The 26,088-nt window shown below is 41.5% G+C and overlaps 1 long non-coding RNA gene and 1 pseudogene across 3 annotated transcripts; one reads left to right on the top strand and one right to left on the bottom strand.

The window, feature by feature from the left end:
• Positions 1–1,658: 1,658 nt before the first annotated feature.
• On the bottom strand, positions 1,659–22,843 carry LOC308403663 (glutathione hydrolase 5 proenzyme-like; annotated as a pseudogene). The gene is made up of 12 exons (XR_013974677.1): positions 22,325–22,843; positions 21,340–21,467; positions 21,158–21,265; positions 14,570–14,747; positions 14,327–14,481; positions 13,952–14,098; positions 13,688–13,818; positions 12,635–12,810; positions 12,377–12,468; positions 9,116–9,222; positions 8,836–8,946; positions 1,659–8,749 (listed from the first exon to the last, which is right to left on the bottom strand). The product of XR_013974677.1 is annotated as a glutathione hydrolase 5 proenzyme-like (transcript).
• On the top strand, positions 9,368–17,066 carry LOC308403664. 2 transcript variants are annotated; one of them, XR_013972945.1, is made up of 2 exons: positions 9,368–10,367; positions 16,896–17,066. It is a non-coding gene; the product is annotated as an uncharacterized lncRNA (long non-coding RNA). The 2 variants fall into 2 exon arrangements; XR_013972946.1 differs by lacking the exon at positions 9,368–10,367 and adding an exon at positions 10,642–10,970.
• Positions 22,844–26,088: the final 3,245 nt, after the last annotated feature.

The following is a 26,088-nucleotide window of genomic DNA, read 5'->3' as shown; positions in this document are numbered from 1 at the left end:
CTGACTGCACCATGCTACGTTCATCTTCAGCTTAGCAGCTAGGATTAACAGGCACTCCTGAGGACCTTTCCATGAGAACTAGCAAATATTTCATGCCTTCACTACTTAGCGTTTTGATTTAGCTCAACATTCATATCCAGCTACTTTCCTCAAGCAATCTACAGACTTCTCGAGTATTTACGCCTACAAACCTTCAGCCAAGTTTCGCAGCTGCACCTTATAAACCCTGCAGAACCTGTGCACTTTGAATCACTAGGGGGGACAGCTGCAAGGGTTGGACACTGCAAGACACAGCAAAGACTCTTGAGTCACAGCTAGAGCTGCAACTGTGCCTCCTGCAGCCCCCTATCTGTTGAGCTTCAGAGGCGTGTTGAAAAACAGTGGCAAGTTGACATTCTACCATAAAAAAGTGAAAAGGAGGTAACAATGTCCAAGGAGGATCAGAAAGCCCTTTAGATACTGTACCGGTATGCCAAACCCTTGTTGAGGAGAAAGGATATGCCATTTTTCCAAGCAACCCAAGAGGCAATATTGCCAAACTATAAGAGTATAGAGAAACATCTAAGCAATGGGTGCTGCAAACAATGCAGAAATTGAAAAACTGGTAAGCTGTGGTGTTGTAGCCAAACTGCAACCGGATGTTACCTCCCAAGAGCAAAGAGAGATGGTAAATACTTCATCACATGGTCCAGCGCAATGGCAAAAATAGAATGGTCTTGAACTGCTCCTTTCATTACAAGGAACTTAATTTGAACAAGACTCTATTGCCTGTCTTGAGTCCTTCCCCGGTTGGAGTGCGCTTCAAGGAGCACAGCATCAGTGATGTAGGGGCATGTTTCACCAGGTGTGCCTACTCTCCAAAGACAAACAATTCTTGAGGTTTCTTTGGTGCATAAACAGAGATGAGCCCCCATCCATACATGGATAGCAGGTCCTTCCATTTGGGAGTACCTGTAGACCATGTTGTGCATCTTTTGCTTTTCAACCTGCTATCAACATGTCGTCCTACACAGCAAACCCACAGAGGATGTAAGGTTTTTAATCCATCAGACAGTGATTCTATGTAGACAATTATCTGAAAAACTGTTTCATCAGTTAAAACTGGGGTGAAGCGCACCAAAGCGTTGGATTTAGTTGTGATCATGTGATCTGTGTGTTTTGAAAGGCATTCTTTTCTATAAGCTTCTGCCGCTTCATAAAGTTTCCTACGGAGCCCCGCAGGGGACATGGGAGAAAAAAAAATTAAGACGGACTTTTGCGAGATCTCGCAAAACAAACTCGGGATCTCGCAAAACTTTTAGCCGCATTCTTCCCGTTAGCTCGAAGCTAACGGGAGGTCGAGACCTACTACAGCCGGGTGGAACACCGCTTTCCTGGCACATCGTGCCTCGACCTCCCGGTTGGCTTCGAGCCGGCGTCTGAAGAATGCGGCTAAAAGTTTTGCGAGATCTCGCCGGAGTTTGTTTTGCGAGATCTCGCAAAAGTCCGTCTTAATTTTTTTTTCTCCCTCCGTAGTTTCCGACTTGTGATTTCCATAAGGGAAATTTGGATGCAATCCAACAATAAAAACAAGGCAGACATTAAAAACTGAAGAAAAGAATTTATTGTACACAAAGCTGACAGTTTCAAAACAAAACATATCCAGTTTAAGTCCAGGTTATCTATTCCTATCAGTAAAACACATAAAACAACTAAAAAGTTCAAGGTCAAATTTATTTATATAGCACATTTCCATTGATTACTGTGGATATATTTCTTGGAGCCTCTCGACAATGGTGAAGCCCAAACTTAAGAAGAACGATGCGAGCGATGTAGGCCTCGAAGCCTCTTCAGACTCTGGTCTGGTGTGCCCCCCCGCCTGCACTGGAAAAGGATGAATGCGAGCCGTCGAATAAAGCGCTACTAACCGCTATAACTAGCTTACGTTCAGAGATAAATTCCATCAAGTCTGAATTGTGCGCTACACTGGACACTCGCAGATTAGAGATTTCTACCACCATAAGAGGCGAGATATCATCCTTGAACCAGAGCATCCAGGCCTCAATTTCGGACATAAAAAGCGATGTGGCCAGGCATGATAACACTTTAACTGAACTGCAGGCCTGTGCCTCAAACCACTCTGACACCATCGCCACTCTCGAGGCCACTGTGGAGCGTTTGTCTACAGAGTTAAAGAAGTTAGATGAGAAATCTGAAGATCTTGAGGCACGCTCCAGGAGGAATAATGTAAGAATCGTGGGAATACCAGAGGGCACAGAGGGAGTTTGTTTCGCAACTTTTGGCAGAGGCGCTATCTCTCGAGGAGAAGCTACTTATCGATCGAGCACATAGAGTGAATCGCCAACGTCCCAAACAAAGTGATCCTCCTCGGCCCATCATCTTGAGATTGCTCTACTACAGGGGTTGGCAACCCTGGGCACACGTGCCACAGCTGGCACGCGAAGGGTTAAATAATGGCACGACCATAGCTGGACTGGCCAGCGGGCATTTATTTGCCCGGTGGGCCGATGTGATATTTCATTTTTATGGGCCGATGATTTTTTTTTTTTTGTAATGGTATAAACAATGAAAGGTGGTGGATTGGCCAGATGCTGGTCGTTGTGTAAAAATAACCCAGGATATACAGGAGGAGGAGAGACCCAAGGCGGTGAACTGAACTTCAGGTAAGAAGTTATGAACTGCAGTCTATCTGGGTCAGATATAAACCAAGTTTAGATGTTGTTTATTTTCGTTGTGCTGACTTTTTACAGTCAGTTACAATCAATAGCGGTTTTTGATACGGGCGACACAGGCGGTTGCCCGGGGCGGCATCGTGGTGGGGGGCGGCATCACAGGCATCGGCAAAAAAAAAAAAAAAAAAAAAATGCTCGTACTCATGCTGCCCCGACGCCAGCCAGCGCATATTGGGAATGGTACAGGCACCGATCGGTTTTCTATCGCCCATTTGCTGGGAGTAAGGGCGCCCTCCGTTTGCGACGTGCGCCTGCTGCTTGCGGTGCAGAGAGGAGAGGGCGGGGCGGCGGGGGATTTTCTGACCGGCTGGAGCAGCATCTAATAACCATCTCGCAAAGTAAAACAAAATAAAAACAAACCAACAAACACAAAAACATCAGACATCATGATACAGATTTGTAATTTGCACCGATGTTTTTTCGAAATTCTATACACAACAAGTGAGCGCGAGAGCCCTCGGTGCGCCTGCTCGCTGCTGAAGTCAAAGTAAACTTTGTCATCTCCGCTACATACAGTCCAGTATATAGAGAGACGAGACGGCGAGGCTCCAGTTACAGCAGTGCAAGTAAACAAACAATAAATATAAGAAGAGTAAGAAAATAAATATACACTTTAGGACTCGGGGTAAAGGGAGCAATAACAATTTAAAATTTACAGTTTGATGATTTAAAGTCTCACACACACCCATCGAAAGGGGAGGGGCCGGCTGCTTCCAAATAGAGCACATTTCATTTATAATGTTGTAAATCCAAGCCCATTATGTATTCATGATTTGAATCCTGGGTTGTGTGAAATCTCAGAAATGCACCCTAGACAAAGTGAATCTGTGAACTAAGGTGCAGGTGTGTTAGGTTATGTTGTGGTGATCCTTGGGTTGGGGGATGGGTGTTCATACTGGAGTGCAAAATTAAAACCAATGGAAGATGGACAAGAAAAGTTCAAAGCTATCAGGTCCTCAGTTTAGAAAAAAGAGAAAACAAGAGGAGGAGAAACGAGCAAAAGATACAGGTAAGCAGATGTCTGATTGGACAATGGCAGGTCATCCTGAAACAATCAGAATCAGAATACTTTATTAATCCCTAAGGAAATTATGTGAGTTACAGTTGCTCCAAGAAGAAATGGTAAAAATAGCAACAGTAACAGACTAAACTCCAAACAATACATTATGTTACAGATTTTAATATTAATTAGTCATTGTCAATTGTTGATTTGTCCTGTTCTCATTGTATGACGAATTATGATGGCTGTTTGGTAGCCATTTGCATACTATGCATACTCTCTCTCTCTTCATATGTGTGTGTGTGTGTGTGTACAACAGTTTTATGTTAATGTACAATCCTTAATATGTTTTGTGTGTGGCAGAGGGAGTGTTCGAACACGCCAGAGGGAGTGTTTGCCCAGGGCGCCAAACTGGCTAGGACCGCCACTGGTTACAATAACTTGTACTGCATGCTAGCTAGCATGACAGAGTTTCTATACATTGGGTGGGTGCTATGATGTTACTGATAGTGCACTATTAGACGGAATCGTCCCGTATTCAGAGAAAATATTGCGCGTTTCGTATTGAGCTGAAAAGAAACACAGTTTGTCCCGAACTTCAGCTAGAATGAAAAAGAGACAAAGCTGGAGTTATTCTGTCTTTGCTGCACAGCTCTTTCTTCTTCTCTCATTTTCTCCCCTCCCTCTCCTGTTGCTACTTCAATCATGAAACTGATCAATGATCAGCTGATCGGCTTTTCTCTCTCGTTTGTTTATCGCCCACTTTGCGCCTGAAAGAGGAAACCAGCTGATGTCGCGCTAAACAACAGCAGCACGTTTAAGCTTGATCAGCTGTTGTTAGAATTTATTTAATATTACGGTAATTTCTAGTATCAGCTGATGTTTGCTGGAGCCACAGCTGTAAAAGCTGCTGGTCATGATGTCGGTTTGGTTATCTGAGGAGAGGGAAACATGAAGATGAAACCAGGAGATGTCCTTATTGAATCATCAGAGCTGAACAGGTGATGGAGAAACAGGTTTACCTTTTAGGTGACATGAATGAGTTGAAGGGGAGTTATGAACTGTTTCTGAGAGACAAATAACCCCAGGATCCTTTTCTAAGTAGCTGACAGCTGGTAACTGTGCAGGGGCAGGCCTAGCAATGTTTTGCCAGGGGGGCCAGGTAGGGCATTAACAGGGAAAGGGGGGCACAAAGAAATACTTTTCTTTCTTATTCTCATTTAAAATGTCTCGCTTTTAACAAATAATTATCTGAATCTTACAACAAACGTTTTCATCTGATGTAAAAAGTATAGAAATCATACATATACCAACAAGACTGTACATCACTGTCACAACAGCGTTTGTTTTCATTCAAAGGCTTTATGGCTTTAATACCTGGGGGGCCGGTCTCTTGTCAAAATGCCCGTGCCGATTTTTTGTTCCAGTCCAGCCCTGGGCACGACACGCAGTGAGTTTATCTGAGAAGGTGCATTAAAAAATAAATGGCCGGGCCATCACTACCTGGCAAGTTTAACTGTCTTCAGAACATTGCAGAGGCCTTATTGACTCTGGCTCTCCAGATCTGTGTGAGAAGATTTTCTCTCACATGACTGTCCTCAGGTAGCCGTCTGAACGCTGGACACTCGGAGACCTGTATCTCTGAGTGGGAGACCAGAGATCACATTAAAATGTGTATCTCTGTATTAACAGACATGCCATATTGGCCCAGTTTATTTTTCTATTCATTGTTGTGAGGAGACAGTCAATAGCATTTGCATTTTCTGTTGTACAGTTCATTTGCTGATATGGAGTTCTTGTTATGGATCAAATGTCTTTTTTTTTTTGTTTCAAAATATCTGATAACTATTCACTGATAGCTGCCAACATCTGCGAACAAATGTAATTCTATAAAGTTGTTCTATATAGTGTTTAACTGTTAATATAGAGCGTTATTAAATTTATTGCTAATGCAATCATATGGAAGATTGACTTCTGAGGAAATTTTAGATGGCACTCATCAACCAAAAGGTTGCCTACCCCTGCTCTACTACCACGTTCGCAGAGAACAGGAACCTGACGTATAAGGGGCTTAAAATAAACATCTTCCCAGATTTCCCTCCCTCTGTTGTCAAGCGCAGAGCCACATTTGCAAATGTGAGAGGAATGCTACATGGGATGCCCGGCGTCGGGCACGGACTGGTATACTCTGCAAAGCTGTTAGTGACCCATGGTGATGTGAGGAAAACTTTTACCGATCCCAAAGAGGCCCTCGACTACGCAGAGAAGCACCTTTCCCATCCACCTTAAAATGTATTAAAAGCACAGATATATCTATATCTATAACATTGACACAGGACTGTGTTTTTTCTTTTCTATTTATATCCCACTTAAATGTGAATACGGAGCGTTTATTACTATTGACGAGCTGTCAGTTAGAAGGTAAGAGTTACTAGGTTAACAGAGGTTAGCAGTAACAGTACGGGGAAGTATATTGTGTTGTTCTTTATTTGATTTTACTTTACTTTTTGATTGTTATTTTACCTGTTGTGAGTGCTTCCCGTAGTTCTCTTTTCTCACGCCGCTGCTTGTTTACCCTTGTATATGCGGCCAGAGTTCACACCCATGTTTACTGATTTAAATCTGTTTTTAAATCTGTTTCTGCTGTCTCCCCTGCCCATTCAAAAGTCTACATATGATGGCAATGTGGTAATACATAGCACCATACGTATTCTTAAGCAGATTAAACTACACTTTAATTTGAAGTCTCTATCCCCCATTGCACCCATTGTAGGGAATCCATGTTTTAAACTGTCTATTCTAGACAATACATTTAGACTTTGGAAACAGGTAGGACTTTGCACAATCAGTAATCTATACTGGGAGGGTGTCTTTGCCTCTTTCAAGCAGCTACAAGAGATATACAAGCTATCAGGGAGAGACTTTTTAAGATACCTGCAGATAAAGGACTAATAATATTTCCTGACATAGTCTCTTATTTATCCAGGTAAAAATCTCATTTCCAAGAGAGAATTGGCATCATGGCAACATTAGGTTGCAACATGTACAGGGCTTCGAGAGTCTCAACATTTCCGGTCTCGAAAAGTGTCTCCAACTTTCACCTTGTAGTGAGAAATTTATCTCTGGCACCTATCAGAATCTAATGTCAATAAGCCCTGTGACCTCATCCTTTATCAAATCTAAATGGGAAGAAGAATAAGGGATCACAATCACAGACATTCAATGGGAAGAAGGTTTACAAAATATCCATAAATGCTCCTATAATGCAAGACACTGCTTGATTCAGTTTAAAACTTTACATCGTCTACACTTTTCAAGAGAAAGGTTAAATAAAATATACCCTGAGGTCTCTCCTATCTGTAAGAAATGCTCCCTAGCTGAAGATACGTTAAGCCACAGTTTTGTTTTTTGTCCCAAGGTAAAAAAAATATTGGGCCGACATCTTTGATTTAATCTCTCAAATTCTTCATGTGCAGTTGAACCCTGATCCACTAATAACTATTCTGGGCGTATTTGATGATACTGTGGGAATAGTCCTTGCAAAGTGGTGTTTTATATCCTATTGTATTGTTATTGCAAAGAAACTACAACAAGTTATAACAAGCAGTTATAGTTTCTTGTCTTCTCATTAGGACAAGCTAGCTGGACAGCTGGGACCGGGGTTGTGGGTGTGTGGGAGGGTATTGTACCATGTTATGTTATGCTACATTTTGTTATGCTATGTGATGTTAATGTACAAAAGTAGAGCAACTATCTGATGCTCTAAATTCCACTGTCATACAAACATGTGAATTGCTCAATAAATATATCTTGAAAGAATTAAAACAATAACTAATATTATTAAATAAGACCAAAATGCTTGGGTCATAATGTATTAAAAGCCAGGCCATAAAAATGTGTCTTTAGAAGTGATTTAAATTGATCAAGTGCTTGTGCAGATCGAATATTTATTCCAAAGTCTGAGACCTGCCACAGAGAAGGCTCTATCACCACGAGATGTGAGTTTAGCCCGAGGGATATATAGCATTAATCTTGAACTGGACCTCATGTTTTTTTCTGGAGCATAAACAGACAGGAGCTCAGACAGATACCGAGGTAAAAAGAAAACTGTTGCCTCACAAACTGCTTGTCAGATTAACTTTTACCCTGAGCACATCAGCAGAATTACCCACACTTTATAACAGCAAAACAATAGCAGGATGAACTAACGAAGCACAAAATCTTAATATGAAAACTAAATATAAAAACATAATAATAAAAAACATTGGGTGGGGGCTGGGGGGTTAAACTACAAATCAATTGATAGATAACTTAGGGCTGCCCTAAAGTGTACCCTACTTTATCTCCCTTCTGGACTATCCAGTGGGCTAAAATCTACAAAGTAAACATGAATTTGATGAGACTTGAAAATATGAATTGTTTACTATAACCAAAGATTTCTGCAGTCAGTCTCAACCTGCTGGCCTGCTTTTTAGAAAGAATGCAGGTCAAAGAAACAGGCATGGGCTTCACATTTTGACCTGAAAGCTGTTTCCTTGTTTAGTCAATTCTATATGCATCAAAACCCAAAATAAACAAATATTTAGAAGGTCATATTGATTGTAAAAAATTGAGGCGGATATCAACAGCAATCCCTACTTTTTAAAAAAATTACATTTCTAGTTTTTACAGTGCTATCTTTGCACATTTTTGCATGAAATTTGTGATTTATCGTGATCGTTGCATTATGTTTTCAATATTACAAACTTTTTAGACACATGAGCAAAGCATGAATGATCTATCAGTTAACAGACGAATATAGATTTACCAATGTTGTAGCTACAGCAGTGTCCATAACCTTAAGACCATGCTGTATAACTGACATCACTGACTCTTGGTCTCAGTAACCAGCTGCTTTGCCTTTTTTCCTTTCATCAGACCATGCAGAGATACAGCTGCCCGCCTTTTCCACAGCGTTAACTGTGTTGTAGAATTTTGCTATTTTATGTCCCTTAGCTTCAAGACCATCAACTACATCCTGCAGGGCAAAGAGGAGAGAGACTCAGATGGAACAAGAGAAGTAGAACTTATTAATTTATCATTTAAATACATTGAATAAATTACCTTTTCAAGCTTGGGTTCAGGTTTTACTTCACTTTTAGAGTCTACAAGAACAACAGGCGTAATAATTGCCTCCTTAAGGCTCTTTCCAAACCAAAGGTGGTTCATGAGTGCCTTGGAGAGAAAAAAAAATGAGATGAGAAAGTGATGATTACAGGATAAATTAGGGTGAAGAATCTTGTTACTATGATGCAAGCTTTAACAGCAAAGACCAGCATCAGTCCACATCAATTTATTTTATTTAATATGTAACGGCACCTTTGTGTGTACCATGCATACATACCGAGGCCACAGCCGGTGGAATCGTTTCAGAACCAGACCCTCCAATCACCAGCGTCTTCGACGGAGACTTCAGCACAGATGGGGCCATATTGGAGGGAGGCCGCTCCCCTGAGAAATACAACAAAGACCTTGAATGACAAAACTAGAAAACAGAAATCAGTCTGTACACACATATCTGTGCATAAATCATTTACACAAATGTTTCATACACGAATCAGTGACTGTATTTTCATGCAGTATTTTCATACCTGAATTTTTTATACTCTACAACAGGGGTGTCAAACTCCCGGCCTCGAAGGCCAGTGTCCTGCAGGTTTTAGATAAGACTCTGGGTGAACACACCTGAATCAAATGATTAGTTCATTACCAGGCTTCTGGAGAACTCCAAGACATGTTGGCTGTATCCCAATTCAGGGTCTGCAGCCTTAAAGGCCGCATTTTAAGGCCGATTATGTTAAAGTGAATTGTTAAATGTTTGTCATTTTTATGCTTACCATTTCTACATTGTTTTAACTCTGTGATGAAAGAAATTATTTCTTCCCCCCTCCCCAGATTCTCGAGGTTCTGGGTGGGGGCTGTAGTGTTTTATCACAGGCACATCCTTGTGAAGGTCTGTTTGATGTTGGTAAACTTCCTCCCCTTTGTATGGCTTCACTTTGTTATCTAGGGTGAACCATGAATTGGGTGTGGGGGAGACTACCCTCTTTATGACCAAGGATGTTGCTCCTGCTTTTATGCTTTTATGACCCTTTTTGGTCAGCAGGAGAACACACACATACAGTGCCTTGTCTTTGTAACCAAGGGGGGTTATGAGGGGAGGTGTTTGTAAACTATTGTTTATTGTGTGAACGTTTTCAATAAAAGGCAGCGAGAGGAGGCCATCATCGGGGTCACTCGTAAGGAGATTCGAAGTGCGTTTCTGAGATACCGACGAGGCCTCCCTTGCAAGTAAATCGATTGATCGCTGTTGCCTTGTTTTTCTTTCACGGGAATAAGTCCTGGATACAGCAGGGTCTGAGTTTAGACCCAACAGATTACGTCACAGCGACGCGACGAAGGCTGTCCCAATTCAAAGGCTGCTCGAAATGCTGCCCTCAAATGCGTCCTTCATTTCCCTGAATTTTAAGGATGTAGCAGTGTAGACTTCGTGGCCCAACATATCCCATAATGCATAGCATGGCGGTGGGTGTCGATAATTTTGCCAAAAAAAAAAAAAAACGGCGGATGAGGGGCGCCCGAAGAGTAAACTTTAAGTAAGTACTGAATATTATGTCACTTATTTATGTGCAAATGTTTAATAACAAAGAACATTAAACATTACTGTTGGCCACATGTCGGCAAAGTTATGTGACATTAGTGACGTTTGTGCTAACTTGGTTTTAAAGCCTTTACTTTAAAATATACGCCGTTCAATAGCTGAGCTTAATCTCACAGAGAATGATCAAAGCTCATGTAGAAACAAACAAACAAATGAACAAAAAGGTTTCTCCTTCATTCCTGTCAAACAAAGCTGTATGAAACGTTTCCAGCTGTTAGTATCATGGTTGCTAGGCAACCTGGGCAGCGCGACGGAGGCTAGACCGTCCCATTTCACAAGCCTCGCACTTCCGGCCTCAGCGGTCTTTGATTACGCGGCCCTTGTGGACCGTTAAGGCTGCGTACTTTAAGGCTGCAGACCCTGAATTGGGATACAGCCGCTGAGGAGGTAATTTATCTGTGTTTGATCAAGGACACATGTAAAATCTGCAGGACACTGGCCCTCAAAGCCTGGAGTTCGACACCTGTGCTCTACAAACAAGTTTAGAATTGCATCCGCCCATGCTTATCAACAAATGATGAAAGTGCACACACAACAAGTGAGTTATCGCTACTGAATCTGTATCAAACTAAAGTGAAATGTCTTTCAAAGTGCAGCTATTACTGAGACTCTGTCAGTGTGTTAGATTAATGTTTGAATGATGCTATGTCCAAACTGAATTATACAGAACCTTGAACACACTTGAATCAATATTATAGATCTATATATAGATTCATCCATCGATTATCTTCAGCTTATCCTTCTCAGGGTTGCAGGGGTGGTGGAGCCAATCCTAGCTACCATAGGGCGAGAGGCAGGGTAAACCGAGGTCAGGTCGCTAGCCGGATGCAGCGCTAACACAGAGAGACACTCGCATTCACACCTATGGGCAATTTAGATTCACCAATTAGCCTAACCCTACTAACTGCATGTCTTTGGACTGTGGGAGGATGCTGCAGTACCCAGAGAGAACTCACACAAACATGGGGAGAACATGCAAGCTCCACACAAGTGGGATCAAACTCAGGGCCTTCTTGCTATAAGGCAGGGGTGTCAAACTCAAATACACAGTGGGCCAAAATTCAAAGCTGGAACAAAGTCGCGGGCTAACATTAATATTTATTGAAATATATTTATTCCTCCAGATATAAGAATGAATCTTTTCTTATGGACTCAAACACGTTTTGCTGAAAAACTGAATATGGAACAAACAAAGCTTAATACTAAACAATATATCTATTAGCTGTATAATACCAGTAGGCCAGCTCTAATAGTAATTTGGTATGGCTTTGCGGGCCAAATGTAATTAGGCTCCGGGCCAAATTTGGCCCGCGGGCCAGAGTTTGACACCTATGCTATAAGGCAACACCGTGCCAGTGTGCTGTCCTCTATATAATTTTAAATGAATATAAATATCCATATACCGTCAAATCACAATGGTACATTTATATTATAAGGTTAACCCACTTCAGTAGAGAGAAACCCCCAACAATAAGAAGAGCCCCTTATGAGCAAGTACTTGGTGACAGTGTGAAGGAAAAACTTCACACAACAACACGTTGACATGGAAACAGATTTTACTACAGCAGTAGTAAAACTGTGCCTGTTCTTGAACATTCAAACATTTTAGCAGGCTATGGTATTAAACAGAAAATGCAATTTTAGTCCAAATTCACATGATGTGTTTCAGTTTGGCAAAACATCGTGGAAATGATCAACAAGTTTAGTTTTTCCATGATCAACAAAATATGATGCGTCACAATGAATTATGAAATGCCATTTTCTCCTCTCATTTCCTCAATGGCACTATTTTGCCATTATTAGAAATTACTTAAAGAAATATGTCCTGTCAGGAAAATAATTTCAGGAAAAAAATTAAACTCTTTGTGTTATTAGTTTTGAAATAATCCACCTTCCTCGTCTAATTACTTGTATTTCATAAAAAGCATCCTACTGATCTCTTACCAGGAGAGACGCTATTAGCTCTACCACAGAAGTCAGACAGCTGGTTGTTGAGAATGATTCCAGTGCTTGGAGAGAGGACCCCGGAGCCGAATCTGTAAACAAAAAAACTAAATTAACTACAAAGCCAAGACACTCTTTGTAGTATAGAAATAGTCTAAAAATAAGTTCCTCCATAATCTCTTAAATCTTCAGTTTCAAGAAAGAAAAATATCTGATAGCTGGTTTCTAGCAGTGAAACAGAATGATGCAGGTACTGACTCGTCGTTGATGCTGCTGGTGACAGACACAGCAGATCCATCTTCAGCCAGCACAGATACATGTGTGGTGCCGATGCTGTCCAGATACAAGTTGATGCCAGGATCACGAGTCTTGTCGCTGCTGATCAAGCTTCGTTTGCTGTCTGCAAAGCTATCCTGTGTCAGTTTCTTTGCCATCTGTGTGAAATACAGAGAATTAATAAAATGAATTAATAAAACTAAATAAATATGCACATTACAGAAAATACATTGCTGTCAAGAAATTTATAAAATTGGAGCCAAATGTTAACAGAATTTTGATCATTGATCCATCACTGATGTAAGATGAATGAATGAATGAATACTAGAGGTTATAATATTGGTTAGTGATCAAGCTCAACATATGACTGCCAAAGATAGAGTCTCTGAAATTCAGTCATCTGTGTGAACTACAGAGTATCTGAAAACATCACATTACACAAAATTATACTTATATTTAAATACTAAGATAATAATAACAATAATATATACATACTAAATTAAAGACAAATATTAAGCCAATTTAGGTTTATGTGCTTTTAAAACTTGTATTTATATGTATATGTTTTAAAAGCTACGTCACTGCTCAGAATGATGCTGAAATGAAAATGCTGAGACTCAAAGAAATTCTTACAGCACTCTACTGGTTCTCTTCACCCTTAGTGCTTCTATAAGAACTTTAATTGTAAGTAGCAGCCAGGTACTGATAATCAAATGCCCCTGATTGATCATTAACAAAGGTGAACACTTCTGTAAAAGCACTTTGTTAACACAAAGTCACAATCTCAACCCAACAAATTAACCTAAAGTCCAACTGTGCAAAACTCAGAGATATTACAAAAAAACCTCAACTCATTATCAGTGTGCATAAACTGACTGTGGTGGGGTGTAGTTTGTGGATGAGCTGCAGGCAAGGGGCGGTTTGTTTTGTGTTTTGTGATGTGGTATTGTTACTTTTAATTGTTTAGTCACTTAAATAGAATCATTCTTTATGCAACAAAGCAGGTGCAAATCTGTAGGATTTTGAGATACTTACTTCATCTGAGCTGAAGTTTGGATCGCTGATATTTGTCTTTAATTCATTGGCAAATTTTAAAGCTTCAATATAACGGTGATAAAACAAAATCTTTTCATCAGTCGTCTTAGGTTCTGAATTCATTTTGTATCCTAAAAATATAAAAACAAAATTATTTTTTGGATTGAAAACATCAATTCTTAGTGTATCACATTTGTAAAGATTGATAAGGATCATTTTCCTATATGAATCAAACTCTACATGCTAGAAGCAACAATCAGGAACCTTTCATGATGTTGAGGATGAGGCTGAGGATGGCTCCTCCTGCAGGGGGCGGAGGGAAGTACAGCTTATACTCTCCCAAAGAAATATTCCACGCATCAGTCACTTTAGCTTCATACAATTCCAAGTCCTCCCGTGTGAGGTTTCCTCCTGAGCAAGAACAGTGAAACAAATGATTCTGCTGAGTACAAATGAACACAATGAATTTCATAATCAAGAGTTTGAATGGATCGAGACAGATCACAGTGTAGCCTGTGAGGGATCATGTTACAGTTTTCCAAAACCAATAGATTTTTGTAATTTGTAATTAGATCATTGTGCCTGGCAGACATAGAAAACGGTCAGAAAGAGAGCAGGATGAAACCCATCTGATAATACCTTCATTCTGTATGTCACTGGTTAAATTCTTTGCTATTGTTCCGTTGTAAAACACATCTGGTCCCTCGTTTGCGATCAAAGTGTCAGCCAGTTTCTCAAATTTCACAGTATCACCGGTCTTAAGCAGGTTCCCATTTTTATCTAAATATAACTCCCTAAAAGACAAAGACAGTGAAATAAAGCTGAACCATTCATTGTTTGCTCTTTGTATTTTTGAAATCACATTGTGGGTGTTTTTCATACCGTAGTGACGTGTTACCAATGCGTGGGATGTGTTGACCTTGGTAGTAAGGAATAGGGAATCCTTCTCTGGCTAATTTGATGGTCGGCTGAAAGAGGTCGGCCCAGGGCAACTTCCCATAAAGCCGGTGTGCCGCTTCATAACCTCGAATTTCCCCAGGAACCCCAATCCATTTGCTACCTGGTTAGATAGATAATGGATAGTCAGTGCTGGAAAGTCCCACATACATTTGCTCGTGTTTTGAGTAAACTGTAAGGTCCTGACCTTTAATGATCTGAGATGATGTCTGTTATAATTTGGTGCTTTGTAAATACTCTATTCTATTCTGCTCCATTTCAGAGGGAAATGTGTGTGTTTGTAACTGATTATGTTAGAGATAACATTTTGCATCTTACAGTTATTTTAAGTTTATTTCACTATATTTACACTATTTCTGGCTCAAAGAAGCATTTAGCATATCTTATATTTACTTTTCTTACTGTTTATGCAGCCTGTGTGCAGGAGTGTAGCACAGAACTCTGGGCCATATAAATAAATGTTGTCTGTAGCCCCCTTTCTTTTCTTGATTCATCTTTCTCACACATATTCTAATGTCTAATTTCTTTATTTTTTAATGTCTGCCACAAGTGAACTGCTCCAACTACTCCCAGTTCTTATTGCTGTCCATCCCATACTCAAATGCTGTCAAAAGACGCTTCTTAACAGAGACTATGCTGATTCTACATATGGATCCACAGCTTCCCTTCAAAGTCAACACACTATAGACAATCAGGGAGTAATGCATGAAGGTCATTTGTACTCTGCTGACAGGAACATATGGGACAGGGACATGTGCATCCACAGCAGCCTGTGTCTCTGGCCCCACTTTAGCATCTCACAACATTTCCAGCTTCACCTCCACAGACAGATAATCTGCCAGGGAACGAGTGGAGATTAGCCAAATTAGAAACAATGACTGATAAAGATGGACTTGTGAGGAGAGTTAAGATTGGTCTTGGGGAGGAATTAACATTAATTGAAGACCAGAAAATGGGAAAGATGGGACAGCATTCTGGCAAGCTGTCTATTGTTGAACAGCCCATTCAGTAACTGATCTTGCTCTTAGAAGCTGTTTAATGCGACGATTATATCTATATCTGGCCACAACCAGGCTCTACCACAGGTCGACTGGGTCTACCTTTTTTTCCCCTGTTAGTCAGCATGTTATCCTCAGTAGCCTTTTTTCCTTTATTGATTTTATTGACAGCTTTTTGTCTACATGAGGTGCAGGAACAGTCTGCAGAACAAGGGAAATCATACTTCTTACTCCTCTCAAAGGGAACAAGGTGGGATTTTACATCTTTTAGAAGCTTCTCAAATGTGATCATCAGCAGAGATCTCATTCCATCTGATTTAACTGATTTATTTATTCCATATCACTGGTTTATTTCCCAATTCTCTCACCACCCAAAGAGATTGAGCTGTAAGAGAAATCAGTCTGTTAAACTACAAAAAAAATCTGTGAAAAGAAAATGTTTTTGTTCTTCTGCTTCTTTTATCTGGAAATACAACCTAATCCTGGTCCAGATTGCAAATGCTTGAGTACTCCTTGTGATTTTAAAGCTTGAACGGGTCTTGGTATCACTCATTTAAATGTCAGAAGTCTTCTTCCCAAACTTGATTTCATGAAAATTTGGATGAAAGAGTTATATACTGATATTCTTACATTATCAGCAAAGTGGCTTACAAAATCGGTTACTGACAAAGACATTGCAATAACGCGCTATAATCTTTTCCGTTGCGACCGCACCAGAAAGGGTGGCGGTGTTGCAATTTACGTAAAAAACAAATTCCATGTTACTGTCCAATCATCAGTATCTGTTTGTAAACAGTTTGAACTTCTTGCCCTCAAGCTCTAACTTTTGAAGGGCTATTTTATTACCATTGTGGGCTGTTATAGACCCCCCTCAGCTAGTAGTGAGGCTTTAGTTTCACTTAGTGAAAAACGATCTACTTTAGATTTTAATGAAATTGTGCTGGCTGGAGATTTCAACTGGGACTGGTTGTCTTAGGGTTAGGGTTAATTAATCTAAACTCGCTTTGTGAAACCGAAAACCCAGAGTTTTCGTTAACTCAGGGTATACTTACTCAGAGTTTGCACTAAACCGGCTTCCTGAAATAGGGCCCAGGGCTCGTCGGGGGAGCTACTTAGGAGAATGTTGGAGCTCCCACTGGCGTGGGATCATTGAGTTATCGTACCAAGTTAGTGTGTGTCAGTATATGTCAGTGCTGTTCGTATATACCTGCCGAGGGTTAGTGTTGACGGCTGCTTCTATGGTTTCCCTGCAGGAGGAAGAGTGGTCCAGAAAGGCAGCACGCACGGGGTGTGCGGAAACACAACAGCAGGGAGCACGAACACAGACGTCGGAGGGAAGCATGCACACGGGGTTCAAGGGAGCAACGGGGAGTTATTGTGTTTACAGCTTTTCACTGTAAATAAAGAGCACTGTTTGCATCGCAGAGTCTGCGTTTTGGGTCCTCCTTTCCCCACATCCCCACGGTCTGCCAGCCAGACCATGACATCAGCTCTCCAGTCTACTCAAAAAAAGGGATGCTGCCTGGGCTAAGGCCAGAAAAACCAAATCTGAAGCGGACTGGCTGATTTTTAGACAGCTCAGAAACCGTTCAACTTCCTTAATTTAAAAGGCCAAATCAGAATTCTATCTTTCAAAAACTACTAAACATCTGAACGATCCTAAGAAATTCTGGAAAATAATAAAATCTTCTTATGGAGACATAACTACAAATGAGATGCCAGCCTTTGTCGTAAAAGACTCCTGCACCTTAATGGAGAAATGTGATATTCTAAACTGCTTTAATGAGCTTTTTCATTCTTCAGGATCTCTATTTGAATCTTTATATCCAGATTTAAAACAGCTTAATCAACAGGAGGCTCTCTCTGCAACCACTCAAACTGAATCTTTGGTCCAACCCTTCAGTTTTTCTCCACTAAATGTTTTTGAGGTCCACAGGGCTTTAAATCTGTTGGATCTAAATAAATCTGCAGGACCAGATCAACTTGATCCTTATTGTCTTAAGTTGGCTGCAGATTTTATAGCAGAACCACTAACTTACATTTTTAATCTTAGCCTCTCGAAAGTGAGATCCCTGTAATACAGAAATCTGCCTGTGTTCTCCCTTTGCTGAAAAGAGGTGATCCTTCAGATGTTAATAACTACAGGCCCATATCGAAATTGTGTGTTCTAGCAAAAGTTCTAGATTCAGAGTTTAGCTGTTCATTAGTGAACAACTGAAAGACTTTTTTGACAAAAATTCAGTTCTTTCCAACATCAGTCAGGATTCAGAAAACAACACAGCACACTAACTGCTGCTATTTAAGTGGTTAATGACATCATTGATTCAATGGACTGCAAACTTCCTCTTTTCTCCCAGTATCCAAGTATCCAAAGAAGTTCCACAGGGCTCCATATTAGAGCCATTGTTCTTTTCTCTTTACATAAACAACCTTTGTGATAATTTGTCAAATGCTGCATTTCATCTTTATGCAGATGATACAATTATCTATTGTTCATCTCCTTCACCAACCCTGCAATTTCTGCAGTCTGCCTTTGATGTTTTTCAGTCCCATTTAACCCAACTTAAGTTGGTGTTAAATCGATAGAAATACAAGTTCGTGTTATCCTCAAATGGCAAAGAGTTGTTAGCTACATCTCCTAAGATTACAACAATTCAAGGAACTGAAATTGAAATGGTCACATCCTACAAGTATCTAGGGATCATTATAGATCAGAATTTGTCATTTAAAACTCAAATTCAAAGGCTTGTGTCGAAGTTAAAACTAAAACTAAGTTTCTTTTTTAGAAATCAATCCTGTTTCTCCCTCCAAATGAGAAAACACTTGATTCATGCAACTTCTTTACCTTTAATGGATTTTGGTGACCTGCTTTTTATTTTTTAATGCACCTGCTCACTACCTAAAGAGGTTGGATACTGTGTACCATTGTGCTTTACTTTTTATTACTGGTTATGGAAATTGTGTATATCATTGTTCTTTGTATGCTGCTGCTAAATGTCCATCTTTCCATATTTGTAGACTCTCCCATTGGTTGATCTTTATCTATAAACCTCTCCTTGTCATGGTCTCCGTGCCTGCCCGGTCGGCCCCACAAGGCTACAATTGCTGTTGCTGTTTTCTCCCTCTCTGCCTGGGCGGAGCTCACTGTGGGCTCCCGCCCTTGGCCCACACACACACCTGACAACACTCACCCATCATCACCGGGAGCACTATTTGAGGCTGGAACACAGATCCTCTCGTCGCTGGATGATTGTACCCCTAACGTTAGTGTTCTCACAGCTCTTGTGCTTCATATCCGTGACTTGTGATTTGTTGGTGACCTGCCTTCTCGTCTGCTTCAGATCTCCCCCCCCCCCCCCCCCCGGACCTGCGACCTCCCTGCTACGGGAAAGTGTGTGAGTGTGAGCGGAGAAGACGTGAGCGAGTTACCCTGTGATTCCCCTCGGAGTTTTTGGATCCCTTCACTGTACATATATTGCACTGCACTGTAAATAAACCACACCTTGGAGATACCTTACCGCTCTGCGTTGAATCCCTGTACCAGATCGTGACACTCCTTGGGCTGGTTCCATCTTATTTATGTGTTTATATGTGTAAAAACCACAACCAATACAGCCTTCATTCGCACAATATCATACAATTGATTGGCCCAAAAATCAGAACAGAATTGGAGAAAAAGGCTTTTAATTACGCTGCCCCTGCTTCCTGGAATAATCTGCAGGAGGAACTGAAATGATCAGAATTGGTTACCTTGGGGGAGTTTAAGTCTGTCTTAAAGGAACGAGAGAATAACTCTTTTACTCAGTGTCATTGTATTTAATGTCGCTCTTAATTAGATCTGTTATTGTATATTTCTCACATGTTTGTACGGGATATTGTATTTTTTTAAATGTTATATACTTATGTGGTACGTCTATTTTGACTTTTGTTGCCATGATGCCATGGCTCTCTTGGAAATGAAATTTTTAATCTCAATGAGATTTTTTACCTGGATAAAATAAAGGACTAATACTGTATGAAGACCTTATGTGTGGACATTCTCTGCAGACTCGATTAGAGTCTATTAGAGTTGGCTGTACCACAGTCACCTTTCATTATTCTCTGGGCTGCAATTGCTTATTAATCCTTTTTTGTCTTTTAACAAATGCATTTAATAAAGGCATTTTAATATTGGAAATTCCCCTAGGTGGCGGTGTTGCATTTTAAACATAAACATGTTGAATGGGCCAAAGCTCATTCAACAAGGACTGAGGCAAAGTGGAAAACTGTTCTAATGTCAGACAAATCAAATTTTTTTTTAGAAAATGTGGATCCTGCATTCTGGGCTAAAGAGTAAAGGGCTTTAACGTTGTTAAGTGCTGCTGTTTTTGCAGCTTGTTATCAACACTCAATTCAAAACCTCTGAAGGTATGTAATTATTTTACTGCCTATAGAATTGGCTGCTTGCACATCTGGCAATGCACCAGTGCTGAAAGGTGTACACAGGCAACTTGTGCTCCCATCGAGTTGACATCTATTTCAGCAAGACCACGCTAAACCGCATGCTGCATCTATTACAATAGCATGGCTTCACAGAAGAAGTACCTGGGTGTTAAAATGGCCTGCCTGCAGTTCAAACCTTTGACCAAGAAAAAACACATCGAGTGCATCATGAAATGACATATATGACAAAAAGGACCCAGGACTGTGGAGCAGCTATCCTTTGGCAAACAAAAAATGTGGGTTTTTTGACCCAGTATTTGAATTTCTCTGGTCTTGTTATATATTTCTTTGAAGAGGTATAAGATCATTTAGGTTTTTGTTGCTGACTTTATTATTATTATTTTTTTCCAATAATTATTATTTTCAATAATTAAATAAGAATAGTTGTGCACTCTTTAGTGTATTAGAGTCTTGACTTTAATTCAGTAGATGAGGTTAGAGGTGAGGAGGAGGATGACATTTTAACAAGACACCAATCATGCTGTCTCTTTCCTCCGCTTCTTTGATGACAAGAACCCTCTCAGGTGATAAAACAAAGGTATGATCCTTCATATCTTGAGTTTGACTTGCAGATTAAGGTGCAGAATTTAAAATATATCTCTACAGATAACTGACTACACCTTTAAAACCTTTGTGTTACATCTTGTGTATCATTTGGAGAAAGACCTGTTAAGACCAGTTTGGAGAAAAACCTGACTACTTCAATCTCTCTGGTTGTTTCTGAAACTAAGGAGCATGTATTTCATGGTGTTTATGCTAGATTATTCTGATAGTGTCATATACGACACCGACTCATTGTCTTTAATATCTGCTGACAGCCAAACCCTCTGTAGTGGTTTGCTTTATCTTTTTTCTTTTCTTTTTATATTATCCCAGTTTTGCTTTTTTGAGGAAAGCTGAATGAGGAATGACTCACAGTGTGCATTAGCAGTGACCTGTACAGAATAAATTAGCTGTGTCATAAAGGTGAGTCCAAGAGCAGATTAGACTAAAACCTTATAAATATTAGCATTATGCCAGATAAACAGCCCACCGTGCGGCCACTCCACGGTCCACTCTGTGGTGTTAGGACACGACTTAAGCAGGTCAGAGGTCACGTTGCTGGGGACAGTCTCTCTGGAGGTGATGATTTTCACTTTACCTTTGAAAAGATGACATATTACTACATTAATCCACAGCAGAGCTGAGCAAAGAGTAGCGAGGGTGTCTTGTTACCGGAGCTGTCCATCACAGTGAATATGACCCCGCCTCCAATCCCCATGCACTGTGGGTTCATGATGGAGGTGCACAGCAGCGCAGCAATGGCAGCATCTACTGCAGAGCCATTTTTCCGAAGAATGTCCCTGAAAGAGTTCATCGTTATCACTTTAGTGTTATTGTTATCATGTGTGCACAATTAATTTAATTTTAATCTTCATCAAAATTGTAATGTCCCACAATTAAATTGTCATGACAGAACAAAAAGAACATGCATACTCTCTGTCATATGGACCTGCATGAATAAACTTTCTGAATCCTTTATCATCCGCAACTGAAAATAGTTGTGGATGATTACTATACCTTTCTAATCTGACGTTGTTGTCCCTGGCTCTCTTTCTCTCTCTCTCCCTCCTGCTCTGTTCCTGTGCTACTGCCAGTGTAACTACCGCCCCTCCCCCCTCATCCCAGCGCAAAGCTCAAATGCGGAATGAAGCAAAAAAAAAGTGCAAGAGGGAGAGAGGGTGAGAGAAAGAAAAAGGTGGCCATGTCATTATGTCATTAGTTTTTCTTCTTTTATACCCTTTCTTGCCAGCCACGCTGTGGAGTACTTGGACTCGTGTGATGGAGCATTGTCCTGCATGAAAATCATGTTTTTCTTGAAGGATGCAGACTTCTTCCTGTACCACTGCTTGAAGAAGGTGTCTTCCAGAAACTGGCAGTAGGACTGGGAGGCTCGCGATAAGGAGCCGGCTTGCGTCGTTCACGTCAAAGACCCGGCTCTAAGAGCCATTTCGTTCACAACTGACACATCACTAAGGCACACACAAATTCTTTTTACACATACAAATCCTGATTTACAAGTACAAAATATTTATGACCACAATTTGAGCCCATATGTTCGCAGTTCTTGGAGATTTTTTAGCGTTTGCATTTGGATCAGTGCATAATCGTATGTGTAATGTGAAAAAAAAATGTATCAGAAGTTTCAAATGTTACTCACTTTCCAATCTCCGAACAATTCTCGGAGTCTGCGGCCACTGCAGCTTTTGAGAAACGGCAATTAGGGTCCTCGTCGTCCGACGGGGCAACCTGACCTTTACTTTTACATAACCATACCCCTAACCAAATACCACCAACTATTGCACAACCAAAAAAAAAAACAAAAACAAATCCAGAAGATGGCGTGACCGTTTGGGCTGCATATTTTGGGACACCAAGAGAAGCAAGGTAGTGTCACCATAACCCCCTTGGGGCTATTAGGAGTCGTATTTGCCCCCTCAGTGTTCTTGCTGGTGCGGAAAGTACCACGCTCCTCGTCTGACTCAGACATCGCTGTTTTCTTCTCTGCGTAACCGTCAGTAGTTCACTTCCTCTGAAAGTTTACCGCTTGTTGATGATTCCCCAGACAGCACAGCTACGTGTTGCGCACATATTTCCGCTGTGTGGGCACTGATAGGCGCAGCGTGGCGCAGACGTGTTCATTGGTAAGCAGAGGTATCTGCTACGTCGTTTGACGCTGCTTCTCTCTCTCTGTGTTCATTGGTAAGCAGAGGTATCTGCTACGTCGTTTGACGCTGCTTCTCTCTCTCTGGCCACTCCACACAGAGAGGGGTCCGGTAGCCAGTAGCGGTTTTTGATACGGGCGACACGGGCGGTTGCCCGGGGCGGCATCACGGGCATCGGCAAAAAAAATAAAAAAAGAATGGTCGTACTCATGCTGCCCCGACATCAGCCAGCGCATATTGGGAATGGCACAGGCACCGATCGGTTTTCTATCGCCCATTTCCTGGGAATAAGGACGCCCTTCGTTTGCGAGGTGAGCCTGCTGCTTGCGGCGCAGAGAGGAGAGGGCGGGGCGGCGGGGAAGTGTCTGGCTGGCTGGAGCAGCATCTAATAACCAACCAAAATAAAACTAAATAAAAACAAACCAACAAACACGAAAACACCAAACATTATAATACAGATTTATAATTTGCATGTTTTTCCGAAATTCAGGCGCACCGAGTCAAAGTCAAAGTCAAAGCTGCTGAAGTCAAAGTAAACTTTATACCATACCAACTTTATTTCTAAAGCACTTTAACATAAAACCAGAGTTTCACAAAGTGCTGTACATGTTAATAGCATACGTAAAGAAAATTAAAATGAGATAAAATAGATACAATAAATTGAAACATGTTAAAACAAATTGAGTCAACCCCTCTAATCAATGCCAAAGGCTTCAGCGAATAAATATGTTTTAAGAAGACTTTTAAATTCATTTTTTTTTTTTTTTTTTTTAATAAATAGGACAGGGGGAATGAATGAGAGAGAGAGGGGGAGAGAAAGAAAGAAAACCAAAGGGGAGAAGAGACGGTGAGAAGGGGGGGGAAGAGAGACAAAAAAAAACAAAAAAAACAAAAAAAACAAACTCCTGGGTCACCTGTATGGAGAAAAAACAAACAAACAAACAAACAAACAAACAAACAGAGGAGACAGCAAACAACAAAGAGCAACATAATAATAGAGAAAACAAAGCACCATCACAATAAACTAGCTAGTCATAGATATCAGTATTTACTAAGTAATAAACGATATTGTGCAGCACGCAAGATAGACAGCGCACAGTGTGCTTTGAGGCAGCAGCCAAGAAAGCTTTAGTCCGCGTCTGTGAATACCCATGTGTGCATACCTGTGTGGATCAGCATGCTTGCATTCCAAAGGTTTCTCCATGTAATGATCTGCTAGGGAGTGTGGGGGGGCCTCAGCCCCGTCCTCCAGGGTGTGAAGCGGGTATGGAGGAGATCAAAACTCCAGACATCCAGAGGCCCCCAGAACACAAGAGACCATGGAAGACCAACAGAGGGGCAGCCGCGCCACTGTTCCAGTAAGAGCTGAGGAGAGTCCCAGATGAGGGCTCACTCAGCAGCCGCGGAGCAGAAGCCAGGGGGGGTTGCAGTGACGCGCCCGTGAGCTCCGCCGGCCCCCAGCTGCGCCTGAGTGACCGAGCCCTAGGCCGAGAGGCCGGGGGCACCCCACCTCCAAAGGGGGCCCGAGCGAGCCCCAGGCCCCAGGCCCCGACAAGCGGCCGCCAAGGAGTGAGCCGGTGTGTACCCGGACGCCCACCCCCAGACACAAAGAACCACCAACACACCGACACCTGAGGGAGTCCGCCACCGGCAGGGGAAGTGGTGGTGGGTGGAGATAGGCCTCCAAACCTTGGAGGGCCTGAGGTGTCCCCAGAGAGGTGGCGTCTGATACCCAACCTGACATATAGACACAGACATACAGGCACACACAGACACAAACATCCATTCCCACCCTCATGCTCTCATATGCACTCACTCCACACTCAACCAACGTGGAGACAGACATAAAGAGACGCTGTACACACAATCACACTCCCCAAGCGTACTCTACAATCCGGGTCTAGGTACCCTTGCCCCTGGAGGGGGGAATTGCACCCAGACCCAGGTGGTGTTACCCTTTTCCCTGCGGTGGGGAGAGGCAGACCACCCCGACTCCGCAGCAGCAGGGAGGCCCCACACCCCAGACCGCAGTCGGACGGCCAACTCCTCCTACTAGCCCTCCCGCTCCAGCAGGCCGCAGAGAATGGGGGTGGGAGAAGACTCCAAACCTCCCTCCACCCGCTCATTGTAGTGTTGATGCATATGTGTTCTAAGGTGCAATTAAAACCCAGGAGGGCATGGAGCTACCTGCCAAGGAGCAGCAGGTAAGCGCATAGTCCCTCCTGCTAACCCTCAATGACTAAGTGTATTTAAAATTGAGAGGTGGGCAACAACGCCAGGGGTGAGGTGTACACCCTGATGGTAATTTGGATTCCGTGTATCGTGCCCACCCCCAAGATCCTATATGTATGTGTAATGAGAGTGTGAATAATGTGAATGTCTAAGTTGTGGGATAAAAAAATGACAAAGGATGAACTGAAGCTCTGCCATCACGTAATGTCGCATACTGCTGTTTCTGATGTCATTTAGTAAAAAAAAAAAAAAAAAAAAAAAAAAAAAAAAAAGACTTTTAAATTCAGAGAGAGAAGAGGCCTGCCTAACATGCAAGGGCAGATCATTCCACAACTTTGGAGCAGCTACAGCAAAAGCACGATCACCTTTAAATTTATACTTAGTTTTCGGTACCTTAAGGAGCTGCTGATTGGCGGACCTAAGGGAACGGGCAGGTGTATATGGTTGTAGTAGCTCCGAGAGGTAGGGGGGGGCCAGGCCATTAAGAGATTTAAAAGCAAATAAGAGAATTTTAAAAACAATCCTAAAATGTACAGGTAGCCAGTGGAGTGAAATTAAAATAGGGGTAATGTGCTCAAACTTTTTTGTTCCAGTTAAAAGACGTGCTGCAGCATTTTGCACAACCTGCAGGCGCCTAATGGTCGCATCACTAACCCCAAAATAAAGTGCGTTACAATAATCCAGCCTAGAAGTAACAAAGGCATGGATTACTGTCTGAAAATGCTGTTTCGATAAGATAGGCTTTATTTTGGCTAATTCCCTCAAATGAAAAAAGCTAGATCTTACAACAGCTCTGACCTGGCTTTCAAGTTTAAGATTTGCCTCTATTTTAACTCCCAGATTAGTGATGACTGGTTTAACATACTGTGCCAGTGAACCAAGATCTATAATAGTGGCCTCAGAAGCGCCACCAAAAACCATCACTTCTGTTTTCTGTTCATTAAAATGTAAAAAGTTCAAAGCCATCCAAGTCCTTATTTCATCAAGGCATCTGAGCAGCGGGTCTACTGAGAAGCCATTTATCTTT

The sequence above is a fragment of the Rhamphochromis sp. 'chilingali' genome (genome assembly GCF_963969265.1).
Source record: "Rhamphochromis sp. 'chilingali' genome assembly, chromosome: 10".
Taxonomy (NCBI): Eukaryota; Metazoa; Chordata; class Actinopteri; order Cichliformes; family Cichlidae; genus Rhamphochromis; species Rhamphochromis sp. 'chilingali'.
This window is presented reverse-complemented; position numbering and strand designations above follow the sequence as displayed.